A 19,857-nucleotide genomic window follows, 5' to 3' on the forward strand; every position below is an offset into this window, starting at 1 on the left:
AGTATGGTCTCTTTTGTGCTTGATAATTTTCTAAGGTACAGTCAAATGCTTTCCATCCTTCAAGGTCCAATTAAAATGCTACCTCCTCCAGGCAGCCTTTCCTGATGTCTCCCCAGCCAAGTGATTTCCTACTCCTTTGCCTACCATCAACATTGTGTTCTGAGAATGTGAACATACATATATGTGTATATATACATGTGCAATATACATATATGTACATATACATACAAATGTAGAGCAGGGTAAAATGTATATATGTGTGTATAGTTGTAGAGATAGAGATAGATGATAGAGACAGAGATATTTGATATTGATATATAGAATGTTAATGTTTGTTAAGTGCTTACATATTTTATCTCATTTGATCTCACAATAAACCTGACAGGTGTTATTATTATCCCTTTTTTTTTTTCGGGACAATGGGGGTTAAGTGATTTGCCCAGTGTCACACAGACAGTAAGTACCAAGTATCTGAGGCTGGATTTGAACTCAGGTCTTTCTGAATCCAGGGTCAGTGCTCCATCCACTGCACCACCTAGCTGCTCCCTATTATCCCTATTTTACAAGAGAGGAAACTAAAGATGAGAGAGGCTAAGAGATTTGCCCAGAGTTACGCTGGTATTAAGTATTTGAGCCAGGATTTGAACCCAGGTTTTTCAAATTTCAAATTCATACAACTATCCAGTATGCCACATATTTCCACCTATTGCCTTGTATTAAAGTTATTGATATAATTGTACCATTAATTTTGGTTATTTTCTTTTCTTTTTTTTTTTTTTGGTGAGGCAATTGGGGTTAAGTGACTTGTCCTAGGGTCATACAGCTAGTAAGTGTTAAGTGTCTGAGGCCAGATTTGAACTCAGGTCCTCCTGAATCCAGGGCCAGTGCTCTATCCTTTGTGCCACCTAGCTGCCCCCATTTTTTTTTCTTTTTAAATGTCTTATTGATTATTTTGTTTACATTCCTATCTCTTTCCAGTGTCTCCCCTCTTCTCCCCACCAATTGGGCTATTAGGGTTCGCCCACAATGGAATTAGCTGACCCTGGAGGTAGTGTGTCCCTGCTCCCTGAGAATCTTCAAGGTGCAGCAACCCACATAACCACTTGAAATGATTCTGTAGATGGGATTCTAGCTCAGCTTTTTGTTGGTCTACAGGAGCTGAGGTCCCTTTCAACTCAGATCCAGGATGACCACAGCACAAAAACATGAAATGCCAGATTTCTGACTCAATCCTCTTTAAAGTTTACTGCTCAGCCTGGCATTTAAGGCCCTCCTCAATCTGCTTCCCACCTACATTTTCAGCCTTACTTCACACGACTCTTTTTCTTTTCTTTTTTCTTTTTCTTTCTTTCTTTCTTTCTTTCTTTCTTTCTTTCTTTCTTTCTTTCTTTCTTTCTTTCTTTCTTTCTTTCTTTCTTTCTTTCTTTCTTTCTTTCTTTCTTTCTTCCTTTGTTTGTTTGTTTGTTTCTTTCTTTCTTTTTGTGAGGCAATTGGGGTTAAGTGACTTGCCTAGGGTCACACAGCTATTAAGTGTTAAGTGTCTGAGGCCAGATTTGCACTCAGGTCTTCCTGACTCCAGGGCCAGTGCTCTATCCACTGTGTCACCTAGGTGCCCCCCACATGACTCTTTTTCAATAAGTATTTTTGGGGGGGGCATTGAGGGTTAAGTGACTTGCCCAGGGTCACACAGCTAGTAAGTGTCAAGTATTTCAGGCCATATTTGAACTCAGGTCCTCCTGAATCCAGGGCCAGTGCTTTATCCACTACACCACCTAGCTGCCCCAACATGACTCTTTTTCAGATATTTTACAGTATCTATTAGAGGTTCACTGAATTTGGTTTCTACCACCTCTCCCTGTGCTTTTGCATAAGGAGTGAGCACTTCCTCTTTTCCTCTAAGAATTCTCGTCTTCCTCCAAGACTCAGATCAGGTATCACCTCTGTGAAGCTTTCCTTGATTACCCCCATTTGTTAGCCCTCTTTTCCTTCTCAAGTTATCTTTTATTTACTTATGGATGTACCTACCTTTTTCCAGTAGAATGTGAACTTCTTGAAATAAGGGAATGTTTGTTTTTGTGTATTCCTATCCCTAGTGCAGACCACAGTGGTTCAAAATAAGTGCTTTCAAATGTTTGCTGAATTAACTTGATTTATTTTAAATTGGATGAGGGGAAACTAACTCGACTTACTATGGACTTTTCTAGAATTGACATTCTATGACTAGGTGCTTCTAACCATTTTCTTCAGATACTTACTAGCTGTGTGACCCTGGCCCAGTCACTTAACCCTGTTTGCCTCAGTTCCTCATCTATAAAATAAGCTGAAGAAGGAAATGGCAAACCATTCTAGTATCTTTGCCAAGAAAACCTCAAATGGGCTTACAAAGAGTTGGATACAACTGAAAAACTGTACTGAGCTACTTTAGATAACAAAAAAGAGTAGCTTGGGGTAAAAATTAAGCTTGAGAGAGGAGAAAGAAAAATAACCCTTTTTAGGAGTAGTTCTCTGGTCATTACAGCAAGAAATTTCAATAATAACATTCAAGACTTATGGATCTGTACATACATTCTCCAGTCCCTGACATGGTGCTCAGTATTTGGCATGTGTTAGAAACGTTGGTTGAATTTGAAGCAAAACAGGTAAGTTACTGAAGTTATCTAGTAAAATCAGCTCTGTATTCTTTACTTATATGTCATGGAGTAAGGGGGTGGGACACTTTACAGAGGTCAGAATATTTGGTAGTTTCAGGATTATCTAGGGAGCTAAACCAGTCGCTTGCGCTTGCGCTCTCTCTCTCTCTCTCTCTCTCTCTCTCTCTCTCTCTCTCTCTCTCTCTCTCTCTCCCTCCCTCCCTCCCTCCCTCCCTCCCTCTCACCTTCTATCTCCTCTCATTTTCTTCCTTTTTGCTCCCCCCTTTTCTCTTCCTAGCCTTTTGGCTATTTTCATGCCTTCAGTTTACAGAGGGTAGCATGACAGAGTGAATAGAGGATTAGCTTTGTAATCAAGAAGACCTAAGTTCAACTCTCTGCCACATATTTAAGGTACAACTATTGGTTACTAGTTGTTACCAGAAGTTAGTGCTAATGTTGATTATTGTTAATGCTCACTTAATTTCTTGAAACCTGAAGGTAAAACTTTAATACCATAAAGGAGACAGTATGGTAATAATGGGAAGAACAATGGATTTAGATCCAGAGAATCTGGGTTCCACTGATGTTTCTAATCTTTGTGATCTTGGGCAAGTTACCTTACTTCCTTGGACCTCAGTTTCCTCACCTGTAAAATGAGGGGGTGAGACTAAATGGCCTTCCTGTTCTCTCCAGTTCCAAATCTTTGACTCTATGATTCTAGGTAATAGAAGAGCTTCTGGTCTACCCTGATAGAGGGAGTTCCCCATACTAGGGAAACATCAGGTCTAGACCAAACAAAAGGCATCTACTCCATAGAAGGCCAAATGATAGCTCCTTGGAGAGACACAAGGACAAATAAGACCTTCCTGTAAAAGGCAACATTTTACAGTGAACAGAAAAGTGGATTTAAATTCAGAGATCCTGGGTTCTGGTACCATGTCGTTTTATTGTTGGTGCTTATTGGTCAAGTAACTTTCCTTTTCTGGATTTTAGTGTCTATATCAGTGAAATGAAGAGTATTGAACAGAAGACACTGAATCCAATTCTAAAACCTATGATTCATAGGAAAAGCAGGAGGACAAACTCAACCTTTAATGGTGGGGGAAGGGGAATAGGGCTGGGCTGCTTGCCAAAATGAACTTTCGAAATCCTTTTTCATTTCAGTTATTCAGACTTTTCCTTCATGATCATTACAACTGTAAGCAAAAATTTGTTTGAAGTCAGGGAAGTTGGGTATGGGGTAAGGGTGATTCTACCATTGATTATTCTTGGAAGAGGTTTCCAGAGTGTGGGCTGGTGGTATGTTTAGTTTTGGTATGGCCTAGTCTATTGCATAGGAGATTACTTTTCTATTTTTATCCTATTTCACTGTTATAAAAGAAAATTCAGGGGGGAAATGAGGCTGTATGGATCTAGTCAAATGAAGCCAGTGGTTTGTAAGTCATTGTTTTGTTGTTTTGTTTTTAATATAAAACTTTAAACCTTTGGATGAAATTCACCCTATCTCCCATAAATCTTTTATTTGGTGCTAATTATCTCAGGAACATTAGAAACAACCCTATGCATAGAGGCTACAAATAAATTGGCATCACAGGGGAAAAAGCTTTACCATTGACTCTTGGGTTGGCTGATAGGACCCCTGGCAATTGGTTAAAGAGAGAATGAATGGAAATCCTGGTCCTATCAAACCTGGAAAGTAGTATCAGAGAACATTTTAGAACTCAAAGAGGCTTTAGAGATTATGTCACCTAGCTCTCTTATTTTAGAAGAGGAAAATGAAGCACAAAGAAGGAAAATGATTTACCCAAGGTCACAGTGATTTAGAGGCAGAGCCAGGACTCAGATCCATGTTTCTTGACTCCCAGTTCAGGGATCTTTCTGCTCAATCATTCGTCGGTTCTGATTTACTTTATGGGACCTGGGAATGGAATGAAAACTGATGATTGGCCAAGGGCGTGGGGGAGAAGTGGAATGAGTGTGAGCAGAGACTGAACCATTTTAGAAAGATCAAAGTTGAAGGGATGTATGGTCAAAGTCCACAAATCCATGAAGTTAATGCAAGAAGTTTTCTTATTGTCATGGTAGTGACATCACCATCATCACCACCACCATCATCATGCAATTTTACAAAAACCAAATAATTTTTAAAATGGTATCTGATATAACCGTCAGAGGTACACATTCTCCTGTAGTATTGACAGAAGATGTAAAAACATTTTAGGACCTACACACAACTACACAGTCATTGCCATGATAAGACCTATGGGAGGAAAGGCAGACCAATCTAGTAATCTATCCTTTGAATAGATGTGAAACAGCACGATGGAAGAAGGGACTTGAAAGAGTTATTGAAGATCAGAGAAAAATGTATCAGGAGATTACATCAATACAGACAGTAGAAAACTTGAATGCCATATTGTCCAATTAAAGTCAACAACATAGAAACATGTACAATGGAATCTAGAAAATATATGTCCAGCCCCTATACCCAAACAAATATCTGCTTACAGTCAAGTCTTAGCTGGTCATGAAGGAAAAAAATGAATAATTGAAACAAAATAGAATTTTCAAATCTCATTTTAAGCAAACACTTCAACCTTATTTCCTACCAAAGTATATCAAAGGCTGTATATTCCACCCTTCATATGAACATAGGAGCTAGAACTGGACAGTACCTTCAAGGTCTTCTGTTCAATACCCTTTATTTTCTTCTGGTGTAGAAACTGAGATCCATAAAAGAAAGTGACTTCACCAAGGTCACATTGATAATAAGAAAATTGGTGTTAGAATCCAGGATCTCTGGCTTTAGATTTACCATTCTTTCCATTGCAGAATGATCCTATTTACATGAAAGGATCACATCCTATTTGTCTTCTCAGCCAACAATAAAGAACCATCAAACAAATGTCTAAATCACGCAAATTTGTTTGTGGAAACAGGGTTTCATGATGAAGATTCAGGACCAGATCATTGTCACCAGAAACCACAGAAAGGTTCTCTTTAATTAGCTCATCCTTCGTAATTAATGAGGATCATGCAGGGAAATGGCAGGGAAAATGCAACACATCACAGCAGGTTATAAAAATTTAACACCTACTTAATACCAAAAAGAGATGACCTAACTCTTAGAATGCATCAGAAGCTTGCTATCTTTATGAATGGACATGACAAATTTGAACTAAAAATATTCCCAAGAACTCAACCAAAAACTGGACTAGAACCAGATGAGGCAGGGAGAGTAGGAAGAGTCGTAATCTCCAAGTCAGAAAACCTGGGTCCTTGAACCTTGGAAATTGGAGTCATCACTTTCCTTGCTTTCCTCATCTGCAAAGTGAGGTTAAGGGTTCCTTCACTGCCCACCTCGAGATTTTTTTTCTAGTCCAGTGTAGAGAATTCCTGACAGATAAACTCCCTCTACCAAGGCAGATCTATACCTCACAGATTTGGAGTTTCCTGGGAGTGGCACTAAGAGGTCAATTGACTTGTCCAGTCATCTATCCAGTATGTTGTGTCTGAGGCAGAATTTGAAGCCAGGACCCGAGTCCAAGACCAGGTCTCTACTCGTCATGCCAAGCTGCCTTATTATGAAATCATCATGAAGATTCAATGACATAATGAGTTTTGCAAGCCCTAAAAGCCTGTATAAATACAAAGAGTTAAATGGATCAAAGGGTACCGCTGCTCTAGGAACAATGAAATTATAGACCATTATATTTAGAGCTGGAGGGGACCACAGGGAGCATCTACTTCAGTCCCTCCTCTGATTTATTAAAAACTGAATCCCAGAGGAATTGTGACTTGCTCAATCAACTCAGCTGAGGAAAGTACACTGGATTTAAGTGTCACTAGAGTGGATTGCAAATCCCGGCTCCCACACTCACTCTCTTTGTGACCTCAGACAAGCCATTTTTCCTCTCTGGAAATGAGGGGGTTTGATAATCTCTCAAGTCCCTTCCAACTGTAAATCCTATCACCCTCAACCCAAGGCCTCTATTTCGAACACCAGTCCTCTTTCTGCTACACAAAGGAGATGTCAACAAGCAAAATTAGATACAGATCTCCTGGGTCATGTGGGAAGCCATTCCAACTCCTGTCTCCTTATTTTATTTTTACAATGATTGGGCCCCTCCATCCTGTCCTGAGGTGTCTGGGTGCTGATTAATTGGTCATCTGCCCACCACTCTGGGGAAGCTGATCCAACTTTTCAATTTGCCATAGCAGTTACTTAGGGATTTTGAGCCTATATCTCTGTAACCTGCAGATAGGAAAAGCTATCAAAGAAGATAAGGAAGCCAAGTCTGATAGCGCCTGGGGAAAGCATGAAGTGACACTTCTCTTGGCCAGGGAAAAGAGAAATATAGGGAGCAACTTAACTACCTGCCTCCAGCCAAATTGAAGTCTTCGGCACCCTCCCATCTCCTCAGCAAAGACTGTCAGTTCCCCCTTCACCTTTTCCCTTGAAGGCGACTTGCCTCAACCCTGGGATCAAAGTGATATTTTTTGATCTCTGATACCTGAGGTCTTAGCTAATTAGTCCTGAGCTTAAATATGACCCTTTCTAGGGAAATTTGTATATTTATAGAGGAAGCTAGGAGCCTAAAATAAACTTTTTAATTATTGAAGGGATGAGGCTGCTACAGTGAGATCACAGGCAATGAGGTTAATGATTGGGAACACTGTGGGTCTGTCATTCAGGCTCACAAAGCAGGCCCACTCCCTACCCCCAGCTGTATTGAATGAAATTCTATACCATGAAAACTCTCCTTGTTGAAACAGAATCTGCATGTGGACAGCCAAACCCCAAAGCTTTTAGTGACTCATCCCAAGCAAAATAAAGGGCAAAGGAACCCTGATTTGAGCAATGGAACCCTTCAAAAATCAGAATTTTCACCCCAGATTATAAGAGGGGGTTTTGAAGTGCCCTACCTTTTATTGATTGTTAGGGAGCCCCCTAATCTTAGTTCTGCTATCAGACAGAAAGGCAGGGTGTCCCAGTTGTTGAGTCACAGGTCACCCAACCCCAGTCCTTTTAGTCTAATTTCTTTCTAATAATCTTTAGAAGTAAGTGTGACTATGGAAAAGGTTCTGCCCAGTCCTGGCAGCCATTGAGGGTCTGAGGCAAAGATTCCAGACACAGGTAGAAGTTCTACATTTGGATGCTGGTAGGAGCAGGAGTATTGGGCACTTATGTTGGCACGGTGGATAGCACACCAGGCCTGGAGTCAGGAAGACCTGAGTTCAAATATAGCCTCAGACTCTTACTAAGCTATATGACCCTGGGCAAGTCACTTAACCCTGTTTACCTCAGTTTCTTCATCTGTAAAATGAGATAGAGAAGGAACTGATGAACCACTCCAGTATCTTTGTCAAGAAAACCCCAAATGGGGTCACAAAGAGTCAGGTACTGAAATGACTAGATGACAACAATGAGCAAGAGAGAAAAAAAGATGCACAAAGAGGAAAGCAGGTTCTTACTTGGGGTTCTTCTATCCTCCTCATAGTGAATTAGAATTTTAGGGGGTGAGCATCCAAGGGGACCACTCACTAGGGGTTTTTACATGGGGATACTTTTCTTGACAAGGAAGTCATAAAATTTCTAAGGTTTAATTTTTTTAAAATGTTAAACAATAACCATACAGAAAAAGTCCAAATAGACAAATATAAAAAGGCCAAACCTTTAACTCAAATTATTTATAATTTGTTATTAAAATGGGTGTATTAACTGTAACAAAATAATAATAAAATGTTCTGTTTGCTTTTATGTCTCCTTCTGATCTTTTTTTGGTTGGTTGCTATTCTTTATTTCTTTTTTCAAGTCATAATTTGTATGTGTATCACTATTCTGAATCTCTTCTCTTTACTTTACATCACTTATACGTCTGCTCATATTTCTTTGTATTTTATCATATTTGTCATTTCTTATGGTGCACAAGTATTCCATTATGTTTCTATAGCACAATGTAGAGCACCATTCCCCAATTGTTGGGCATATGGGCTATTTCCAGTTTTTGTTGTTGTTATTGTGATAAAAGCTTCTATGATTTTTTAAAATCTATAGGCCTTTTTCTTCTCTCTTGATAATATACTTATGGTCAAATACTAGCAATAGGGTGACTAGTTCAAAGGGCATGATGGCTTCCCCAAAAGTGTTCATAAATTCCCATCCCCACCAGTTACATGGTTATTATCCAAGTTCTCCATAGCTCTGTTGATGCTGAATTGAACATTTCTAAAACAAAACAAAACTAGGAAACAAAAAAATCCACCAATGTTTGTCATTATCTAGGGAACCAGAGAATTCAACAATAATCAAAAGGGGTCTTTTAACTTTACACAAGGGCCCTTGGAAGTGGAGCCTCTTGCTTGACTTCTCCACACATATTTAGAATATGGTTTATGAAGTTGTGATTTATACCAAGTTTACATACATATCATCTTTGAATAAAGTCAGACATTCAGGTTATTATTTTCAGTTGGAGATGCAAAAATCTTTTTTAGGTGGAGATGAGGTGTGTTTTCTTATTAGAAGCATATGGGAGATGAAAACAGGATTTCCCTTTGACCTCACTGAAAGAGGACTGAAGAGGATACAAGTGAGTTTTCCACTATCCAATCACCATTATCACTATATATTAGGGAAGCTAGGTGGTACAGTGGATAGAGCACCAGCCTTGAAGTCAGGAAAACCTGAGTTCAGATCTAGCCTTAGACACTTAACTGGCTGTCTGACCTTGGGCATGTCAACTAAAGTCTGTTTGCCTCAGTTTTCTCATCTGTAAAATGAGGACAATAATGGCACTTGCCTTTCAGGGTTGTTGTGAGGATCAAATGAGATAATATTTATAAAGCACTAAGCACAGTGGCTGACCCATTTGAACCTATGTAATTTAATTAGTATTATTTTTATTATTATAAAGGAGTCCTACTTCCACAGTTATTTATTGTGAGTATCTCATATGGGAAACAGTAGCTCAGAAGTCAAGATAAATAGGGATTTCTTCACTAGACAAGTAATTTTGCAGGCTTCCATTTAAACACTCACCCTCCACACACACACACCCCCTCCCCCAAGGTCCTTTTATTGTTATTTAATCATTTCAGCTGTGTCTGACTCTTTATGATCCCATTTGGGGTTTTCTTGGCAAAGATACTGGAGTGCTTTGCCATTTCTTTCTCCAACTCATTTTATAGATGAGGAAACTGAGGGAAACAGGGTTAAGTGACTTGCCCAGGGACACACAGCTAGAAAGTGTCTGAGGCTGGATTTGAACCTATGAGCCTTCTTCCTGACTCCAAGCCCAGTGTTCTATCCACTGTGCCTCCTAGCTGCTCATAATTTTCTTTATTTTATAAAAATGCACAAAGGATCTGTACTTTTGATCAGCATGTGGAAATTCCATTATAAGGAGCTTCCTCTGCTAATGCCAATTGTAATCCAGTTATGATATGAGCAAGTTATAGGGAGTTGATCAAGATGCCCAAGAGTTAAGTGACTTGCCCAAGATGACACAGTTAGTAGATGTCAGCAGTAGAATATGATCCCATCTTCTTGATGCTGAGGTCAGCTCTTTAATACCCCCTTTATTTGTGCCTAAACACTCAAATGGTGTTTTTTAGTCCTTTGGAGATGTCCAGGCATGAATTTGGATGCCAGAAGCATATAGTCATTGACTTAATTAGATATGACAAATATTTATTAAATGTCTATGATGGTGCCAGGTACTGGGCCTGGCACTTTGGAAACAAGAAAGCCTTTGTCCTTGAAGAATTTAGAGTGCTGTGGGGGTGGTAGGGGCATTGAAGATGGGTATGACTCAGTGTATAGAAGATATCAAGCAGAGGGACCCACAAGACTAGTGGAGACTTTGCCTCCATGTAGACATCACAAATCTCAGTCCTTGAAGTTGTCACCATCTCCCAGATGTTTCTAAGCTAAGAGCTAATGGTGGCCAACCTTCAGGGAACAAATGGGATTGGTGCCACCATGTTTTTTATGACTTGAGTTTTCTGCTCTCTGCTGTATGCCTTGTATGCTACTCTTCCCTTCCCTTTGTCTGGAGGGGCAGTGGTACCATCTCAAGGAGAAGGTTAAGTGTGACAGAGACCTAGCACATAGTGCTTAGAAAACTACATTTCCCCCAGGAAGCCTCATTTATTTGAAAGATGTTTGGTTTTCATTTGAGCAGAAGACCATCGATCACATCAAGGGAATGGCATATGGAGGACAGACACACAGGGAGGCCTAAGGTTTTTGCTCTGAGCTCTGCCACTGCCTTGCTGTGTGACCTTGAGCAAAGTCCTTAACTTCTCTGTGCCTCAGATTTTCCCATCTGGAAAAATCTGATAATACTATTTGCTGCTCACCTTTCTTCTGTCCAAGCATGTGGAGAGGATTAATGAGAGATCTAATTAACACATGTAGCTTTTTGGAAGAAAGAGGCTAGAAGACAGTATAATGTCTTCATTAATATTTCTTATTGGTTCAAATGCCAGGTTTGGTCTATTCTTGACCATTACATAACATTTCCAATGTCTTCCAACTTCCTTTGGACTCTCAGTAATTTAAAGGTATTTTGGAAGAGAATCTTGTTATTATTATAGTTATTGTTGTTGTTGTTGTTGTTGCTGTTATTTTTGTGGGGCAATGAGGGTTAAGCTCACAGTTTCTGAGGCTGGATTTGCCCTCAGGTTCTCCTGAATCCAGGGCTGGTGCTTTATCCACTGTGCCACTGAGCTGCCCCCTTATCTTGGTATTATTTTTAAGTGACCACCAAGGTGGAATATGATTCCAACCTTCCCATGTCCCACTAGCATTCTTCACAGATGAGCTGTGAAGGAAAGATAAGATACCAAAACAACTCCCTTTCTGAATGAGCATTGGCTTTGTAGACAAAGGGCCTGGGTTCAAATCCTACCACTGACATGTAAAACCTCTGTGACCTTAATCTCCCTGGGCTTCAGATTGTTAGTTTTCAGTTGTGTCCAACTCTTCATAATCCTATTTGGGGTTTTCTTGGCAAAGATACAGGTGCAGTTTGCCATTTCCTTCTCTAGCTCATTTTACAGATGAAGAAACTGAGGTAAACAGGGTTAAGTGACTTGCCTAGGGTCACATAACTAGTAATTATCTAAGCCAGATTCTTACTCAGGTTTTCCTGACTCTAGGCCCCGGGACTCTAGTCACTGGTCCATGGAGTCTCAAAGAGTTGAACACCAACTGAACAACAACAAAATTCATCTATCTTTATATTTCTAGACCAGTATTTATAGGGTATATCAATATATTTCAAATCCTAAAATGGTCCTAGGTGAGATCCAAATTAACTCAAAAGATCTTGGATTTGAGCCAAGTCTTGAAGGGAAACAAAGAGGTCAGAGCATTCCAAGAATGGGGAATAAGTGGCACAAAGACGTGGAGATGAGAAATGGACAACTGTGTCTGAGAAATTATAAGTGGGGTATCATTATTAGATTATAGAGTCCATGGAGGGAAATAGAGATGAAGAGGACTGGAAAGGCATGAAGACACCAGGTTTTTGAAGAACTTTAAATACAAACAAAGAAATCTGTTTGGTCCTGGAAGTAACAAGGATCCAATGTATCTCTTTGAGCAAAGGAATGATATAGACAGACATTTGCATTAGAAAAGTCATGTTGATATATGAGTGAAGAATAGATTGGAGTGGGAAGAGACATGAGGCAAGGAGACTATTTAGAAAGCTATGGTGGGACAATCTGTGGACTTAACTGGCTTCCTAATGATGTTGAGAAAAATCTAAGAAGGTCCTTGGCACTTAGGGTGAAGACACTGTGAAGCATTTGTGAGAGGACATGGACATGTCACCCATGATGAATTGTGATCTGTCTCAGAAGCTGAGAGTTGGAAGGGATCTCAGGAGGTATCTCCATCCAGTCCCTACACAAATGAATGGAATCCCCACTAAAACCCACTTGAAGGCATCCCTGCTGTGACATACTACACTGTAAAATACTCAAGTTGTCTGAGTTGCAATTATGGATCTCATCCAGGAACATTTTAGAATTTGAAATATATTGATATAGCCTATAAAAGCTGGTCTGGGAGAATAGAGACACACTGTAGCCCTGAAGACCTCTAAAGAGCAGGGACTTACCATTTCTTAAGGAAGCCCATACATTGATGAGATCACTTGAGAACTTTAGTAGACTCCTCCTTGGCCATGGTCATTTGGGAGACCTTACTTTAGTGTTTTCTAGTATGCAAAGTGACTTCACACACATGAGCATCTTTGAGGTAAAATAAGCACTGTGGGTTAAATACAATTCTTGGACTCAGAAAGACCTGTGTTTCAATCCTGTTTCAGACGCTTACTAAGCTTTGTGACCTGGATAAGTCACTCTCTGTGCCTCAGTTCCCTCATCTGAAAAATTAGGGTGATAATAGCACTTAACTCACAGAGTCATTATAAGGATGAAATTAACATGTAAAGTGCTTTTCAAAATGTAAAGCACTCCTAAATCACTATTGATTAGAGAAATGCAAATTAAAACAACTCTGAGGTACCATCTCACACCTATCAGATTGACTAATATGACAAAAAAGGAAAATAATAAATGTTGGAGAAACTGGAAATATCGGAATACTAATGCATTGTTGGTGAAGTTGTGAGCTGATCCAACCATTCTAGAAAGCAATTTGGAACTATGCCCAAAGGGCTATGGGACTGTACATACCCCTTGACCCAGTAGTACTACTATTAGGTCTGTATCCCAAAGAGATCATGAAAAAGGGAGAAGGACCCACGTGTACAAAAAATATTTATAGCAGCTCTCTTTGTGGTGGCAAAGAACTGGAAATTGAGGGAATGTCCATCAATTGGGAAATTGCTGAACAAGTTGTGGTATTTGAATGCAATGCAATATTATTGTGCTGTAAGAAATGATGAACAGGCAGATTTCAGAAAAACCTGGAAAGACTTAAGTGATGCTGAGTGAAGTAAGCAGAACCAGGAGAATACTGTACATAGTAACAGCAACAATTGTGTGATGTTCAACTGTGATAGATTTAGCTCTTCTTAGCGTGTAATAATCCAAGACAATTCCAAAGAACTCATGATGGAAAATGTTCTCCACATCCAGAAAAAAGAACTGTGGATTCTGAATGCAGATTGAACCATATTGTTTCTACCTTTTGACTGTTTTTTTTTCTTTTTTGAGATTTTCCCCTTGTATTCTGACTCTTCTTTCATAATATAATCAATGCAGAAATAAGTTTGATGTGATCGTACATATATAACCTGTATCACATTGCTGTCTTGGGGAAGGAGGAGGGAAAGGAGGGTGGGAGAAAAATTTGGAACTAAAAATCTTATGAAAAAAATGTTGAAAACTATATCTAAATGTAACTGAAAAATAATATAATACTTTTATGATTAAAAGTAAAGCACTCTATAAATCCTAGCCATCATCATCACCATCACCTTTGTGTATGAATAGATCTCTTCTGATTATAGAACCAAAAGCCAGAGGGTTAGAATTGTCTGTACTCATTCTGAGTTAAGCTGAGTGGAAAGCAAGGGAAGAGAGAACTTTCTTCCTGAATATAATTCACCATAGAGTTGTTGAACACCATGAGGGTACCATGACTGTTTATTTTCTATTATCTCTTGAAATTGTCTCTGAGTCCTTATGTTGATAAAATGCTCAGGTATTTTAGAATTGACTTATATTTTTTCCATGTAAGTCTCAAGGAAAAGTGTGATTCCAGCTTGTTATCTAGTGAAATTCTAACTTGAATTAGATACATTTACAGAAAGAAATAACTAGATGGAAAAAAACCCAGCAACAGGAGGAGGCAAGTTCAGTACCTAATTCCCAACCTTTTCTTCCTCCTCCTTGATTTCCTACTCCTTTTTCTCCTTCTCCTCCTCCTCCTATTCCTTCTCCTCCTTATTAATTTCTTTTCTCTCTGTCTCTGCATCTGTTTCTGTCTTTCTCTGTATCTCTTCAGGTATTTGATAAAGAAATGTATTCAATCAATAAAGATCAGTAACTCATTTATAACAAAAACTTCTCCTATCTTATGATCACCCCTCCTCAGCTAAATAATCTGTCCCTCCAGGCTCTATTCTGGGTCTCTTTCTTTTCTATACTCTATACTTCCTTCTCTTCTCTATACTCTCTCACTTGTTGATCTCATCAGCTCCCACTGATTTAAGTGTCATCTTTGTGTACAAGAATCCTAGCTCTATCTTCATCCTTGGTCTCCCTTTTGAGTTCTAGTCCTGTGTCTCCAACTACTACTAGACATTCCAAACTGGATTCCTATAGGGCTTTAAATGTCCCAAAATAGAACTAATTTTCTTTGCCCCAAATCCACCCCTCCAAATCACTTTCCTATTTTTTTCAAGGGCATCATAATCCTTCCTTCCAATCATCAAATGTTCGACCTCAGGTCATCTTTACCTCCTCTTTCTCATTCATCCTACAAATCCAACTAGTTGCCAAATCTTTTCCTTTGGCACATACATCAACACATTTTCTCTCACAACACTCCTTCCAGATACCCCAGACATTCATCACTGTCCATTTATAACTTCCTCATTCACTTCCCTGCTTTGTCTGTTTTTTCTAATGTATTCTCTATAAAGTCATCCAAAATAATTTTCCTAGACTTACGTGAGCTGATGCAGAGTGAAGTGTGCAGAACCAAGGGAACATTGTACACAACAACTGCAATGTTGTACAGGGAAGAACTTTGAAGAACTTCACTATTCTCAGTAAAACAATGATAGAAGTCCATCCCATAGGACCCATGATAAAATATACTATCCACCTCTGGAGAGAAAAATGATGTTGTTTAAATGCAGACTGAAGCATACTATGTTTTACTTTATTTTGTAAGGACTAAAATTCTAGCTATACTGTCTGAAATATCTGAGTGGTCTCCAATAAATTATAAACTTTAGCAAGAGTTAGACTTTTAAGCATTTATTAAGGAGAATAAGAATTTTGTAAAGAGAGAGAGAAAGGCCTAAATTAATCTATCTATCAAAAGGAGAGTGCGTTTCTAGCTCTGCTCTCCACCAGAGTCCACACAAAAAGAAAGCGAGCCAGCACGCCAGGCTCCCCCTTCTTTAAGCAAACTTGTCAAGTGACAAGCAAACATCCCTTCCTGATGCCAAAGAAAAGGCGCATGGTCCTGCCCTCAGAGGCCCTCTCCTCATGTTGGACCTTTCCTACAGTAAGCCTCCAGCAGGTGGCGTCATTCCAGTCTTTATAATTTCTTCTTTTGTTAGTCTTCTTATATGAAGTGAATAATAAGGAAATGTTTTACGTGATTGTACATGTATAACCTATATCTGATTGCTTACTATCTCAGGGAGGGTGGAGGGAATAGAGGGAGGGATAGAATTTGGAACTCAAAACTTAAAAAAAAAATGTTTCACATTTAATTGGGGAAAAATAAAATATTTCCTTAAAAATTGATTTTCCTGAAGCACAGATCTGACCATTTCACTCCTTCTGTATAAATTCCAGTGGTTTCCTATTACCTCTAGGATTAAATATAAACTCCTCTGTTTGACATTTAAAATCCTTCACAGCCCAGCCCCATCCTACCTTTCCAGTCTTATTATACTTTACTCCTCTTCCCAGACTCTATGGACCTGCCAACCAGGCCTTCTCACATGATTGTCGTTCCATTTTATGTCTGGGTGCATTTGGACAGGCTGCACCTTATGATAGACAGTGAATGAAAATGCTTCTGTTCAGTACCTACCATGTGTCATGGATTGTCCTAGGGACCAAGGAGGCAAGTTCAAAAATGAAATAATCCTTAAAGGAGCTTATATTCTTTTTTTGTCACATCTCCGACAGGTTTATTTTTAAAAGAGGATTTTTTTCTGGAGGGGGCTGAGAAGAGCAGAGTATGGAATAGGAAATAATTACCAAGGTAAGCAGTGTTTTGCTTATTGTTTTATAACCACAACAAACTAATACATAGGATGCCCTGTACAATAACCACCCAATAAAGGCTTAAAGTTCCAGGTGTTCCCATGGCAATGCCAAAGATAGTTCAGTCTCTGGTATTTGGACTTTAGACTACAGTCCTTATGATTTGGATGGTTCTCCTTGCAAGAGGCATAGGCCACGCTCTAACCACACTTGAAGAGGAGAACTTCAACCTGGCCCAGGTAAAAGTAGATGAAGTGCTTTGTCTTGCGTGTCCCGTAGCTGCCCATGTTCCTCCCCACGATTCAGTGCCAGGGTGGGTTATGTCAAACTCCTTCTTGATATGGGCTGCTATGTCCTTCTCTGTGTTATACTTCTCCAGGGCCTGGGTGGCACACTCTACTGAGTCCTGCTGCATCTCCTCCAACACCTCTGTGTTTTTTATTACAGCCTTGTGGTCACACATAATTGCCAAGGGTCAGGGCCACTAGCAACTGTGACAGTCCCAGCAGGAAGGGGCAGTGATGGCTTGGCTCAGGCACTCCATGAGACCTGGTAGGTATTTTCACTCCCTGAGCTATAGCACATCTCAGGAGCTTATATTCTAATAGAGCTTATAGTCTGCTACAATGTGCAGCTAGATGACTCAGTGAATAGAGTGCTAGGCCTGGAGTCAGGAAGACCCGAGCTTAAATTCAACCTTAGATACCAGCTGTGTGACCCTGGACTGAGCCTCTTAACCACTTCACTTGTGTTTGCCTTAATACACTTGAGAAGGAAATGGGACTCCTGTATTCTTTACCAAGAAAACCCCATGGACAATATGGTCCACTGGGCCAGGGAGGGTCAGACAAAACTGAACAAGCTTTCTTTGGAGGAGGGGCAGAGGATAGAGGACCTGACCAGGAGTTAGGAAGGCTTATCTCCATGAGTTCAAATATGGCCTTAGATACTTATTAGCTGTGTGACCCTGGACAAGTCACTTAAATGTTTGCCTCAGTTTCCCCATTTGTAAAATGAGCTGGAGAAAGCAAACCACTTCAGTACTGAGAGAAAAGGCCCTATTTGGACTCTTCTCAGAGTCTTAAAGACAGAGAATGAGTCTAGTTTCAAGCCCCACAACTTTGTTGCCTGAACCTCCCAGCAAGGAGCAACCGGGCACACAAGGCTCTGATGAGCCAAAGCCCTGAGACTTAGGTCCAAGCAGGGCCTAGAACGGGACCTGCACTTTGTGGGAGCCAAGCTAGGCTGGGAGTTCACCTTGAGGCACCTGAGGTGATTCCCATGTGACCCCAATGTTCAAACCCTAACTTAAGTTTTGTTTCTTGACAAGTTATATATGTTTATGTATGTTCACACAGCACTGTTCTAGTGAAGAACAGACATTCTTGCCCAGAATAAAGTTAAGGCCTCATGTTGCAATTTGATTGGTCGACTGTTGCAATCTGATTGGTTGTTAACATGGCAGTCTGATTGGTCGACTAGTATAATCTGATTGGTCCTTACAGTTACCATATATGGGACATTGATACTATATGCTGTGATTGGCTGTTTTTGTAATGTTGCATGGAAATGGAAACTGTAATGTGATTGGTCGAGAGGGACCCTTGGTTGGTATAAATCAAGGTGTGGGACCTCACTTCAGTGCACTTTCTGGCACATTCAGAAGAATGCCCAACTTTGAAGATGAATAAAGACACCTTCACCCACACTCTGCTGCCCACTTGGATTCTTTGAGTTGTGAGCTGCTAGCAACACTTGAACTGGGCAACACTATTCAAGCGGTTAGCTGTGTTTCTAACTGTACCTTTACCAAAACAAAACAAACGAAAACAAGAACAAAACAAACAAAAAACAACAACCCCAAATGCAATCACAGAGAAATGCACACTAAATGTGGCTGAACAACAACACAACAGGGAAGGGAATTTATTTCCCTCCTTACTTCTAGCTCTCAGAAATCTTATTCTCCTTCAGGACTCTATCACTTTCTCCTGCATGAGGATTTTCCTGTTGCCACCAGTTGCTTTTATATTCCCTCCCCGCCCCCAGAACATTTTATTTATTTTGTATATATCTCTGTGTATCTTTGTTTATATAGCTATATATTCTCTCTATTCATATAGAATATGAGCTCCTTGAAAACCAATTCTCTTTCAGATTTTTGCTTAAAGTATTCCCTATACCTAGCGTAGTACTTGGCACAAAGAAAGTGCTTAATAAATGCTTGTTGATTGATTGGGGCACAAAGAAATTAAGTAATCTGCTTACTTCTAAGGTAACATTTCTAGTATGTGTCAGAGGCATAGGTTCCAAACATAGGTCTTTCTGACTCCAAGGCTGGCCTTCTATATCCTCTAAGGCATGCTGACACTCATTTATTTTAATACAGTTTCAAATATTCATCCAAGCATCACCTAAAGGAACACTGGTGTGCTGGTAAATGTTTAACAACCAGCTCTCTGGATGAGGAGGGGGGAATAGAAGTATGTCTGACATACTTTTAAGATTAATCTGCATTATTCATATTTATCCCACCACTTTTTAAGTCTAATAACCAACACAACAATAAATCAAGCCCAGATTTAGAGGTTTTACTGCTTTCCAAGGTATGAATGCTCACACTGAAAATTCAACAATTGACTCTTGTGAACTGATACGAGCAAATTCTAGCACACTACCACATCAAATCTTTTGTTGAGCAATTCTTTATTGTGTTCTATGTTGAAGGTTCCAATCCTTGGAGAATTTATGTGCCAGTACATCCCGACACAGATATATCTCTATCTCTATCTCTATCTCCATACACACATGTGTGTACACATATATACATACATATATATATATATACACACACATATATATATATGCATAGAGAGAGAGAGCGTGTGTGTTTCAGAACCCAGAACATCTCCTTTCTCTAATTTCCTTTAGTATTTCCCACAAGAGTCCCAAAGTCTTATTCTCTGTTCCCCTGTTTTGTTCTCTGTTTCCCTATTGTGAGTCATCTCCCTAAGCAGAAGGGGACCTTTTCTCTTTCTTCTCTTAATTCCCTCACAATCTAGGATAGGACTTAGAGCTGAGACACTGATTGGGTTATCTTAGAAGTGGGAGTCCAAGTCTTGGCAGGTTCAGAGTGGATATCAGGGAGGGGAAGAAGGTAAGCTAGATAAGGCAGAGCTGGTGAAGTTAGGATTTAGGGCCTTGGATATGCTTATCAGTCCCTAAAGTATTTTGGAGGGGCAGAGCAATGGGGATTAAGTGACTAGCCCAGGGTCGCACAGCTAGTAAGTAT

At 39.7% G+C, this 19,857-nt stretch overlaps 1 pseudogene; it reads right to left on the reverse strand.

The window, feature by feature from the left end:
- Positions 1-16,765: 16,765 nt before the first annotated feature.
- On the reverse strand, positions 16,766-17,028 carry LOC122742634 (annotated as a pseudogene).
- Between the last annotated feature and the right edge of the window lie 2,829 nt (positions 17,029-19,857).

The sequence above is a fragment of the Dromiciops gliroides genome, chromosome 2 (genome assembly GCF_019393635.1).
Source record: "Dromiciops gliroides isolate mDroGli1 chromosome 2, mDroGli1.pri, whole genome shotgun sequence".
Classification (NCBI taxonomy): domain Eukaryota; kingdom Metazoa; phylum Chordata; class Mammalia; order Microbiotheria; family Microbiotheriidae; genus Dromiciops; species Dromiciops gliroides.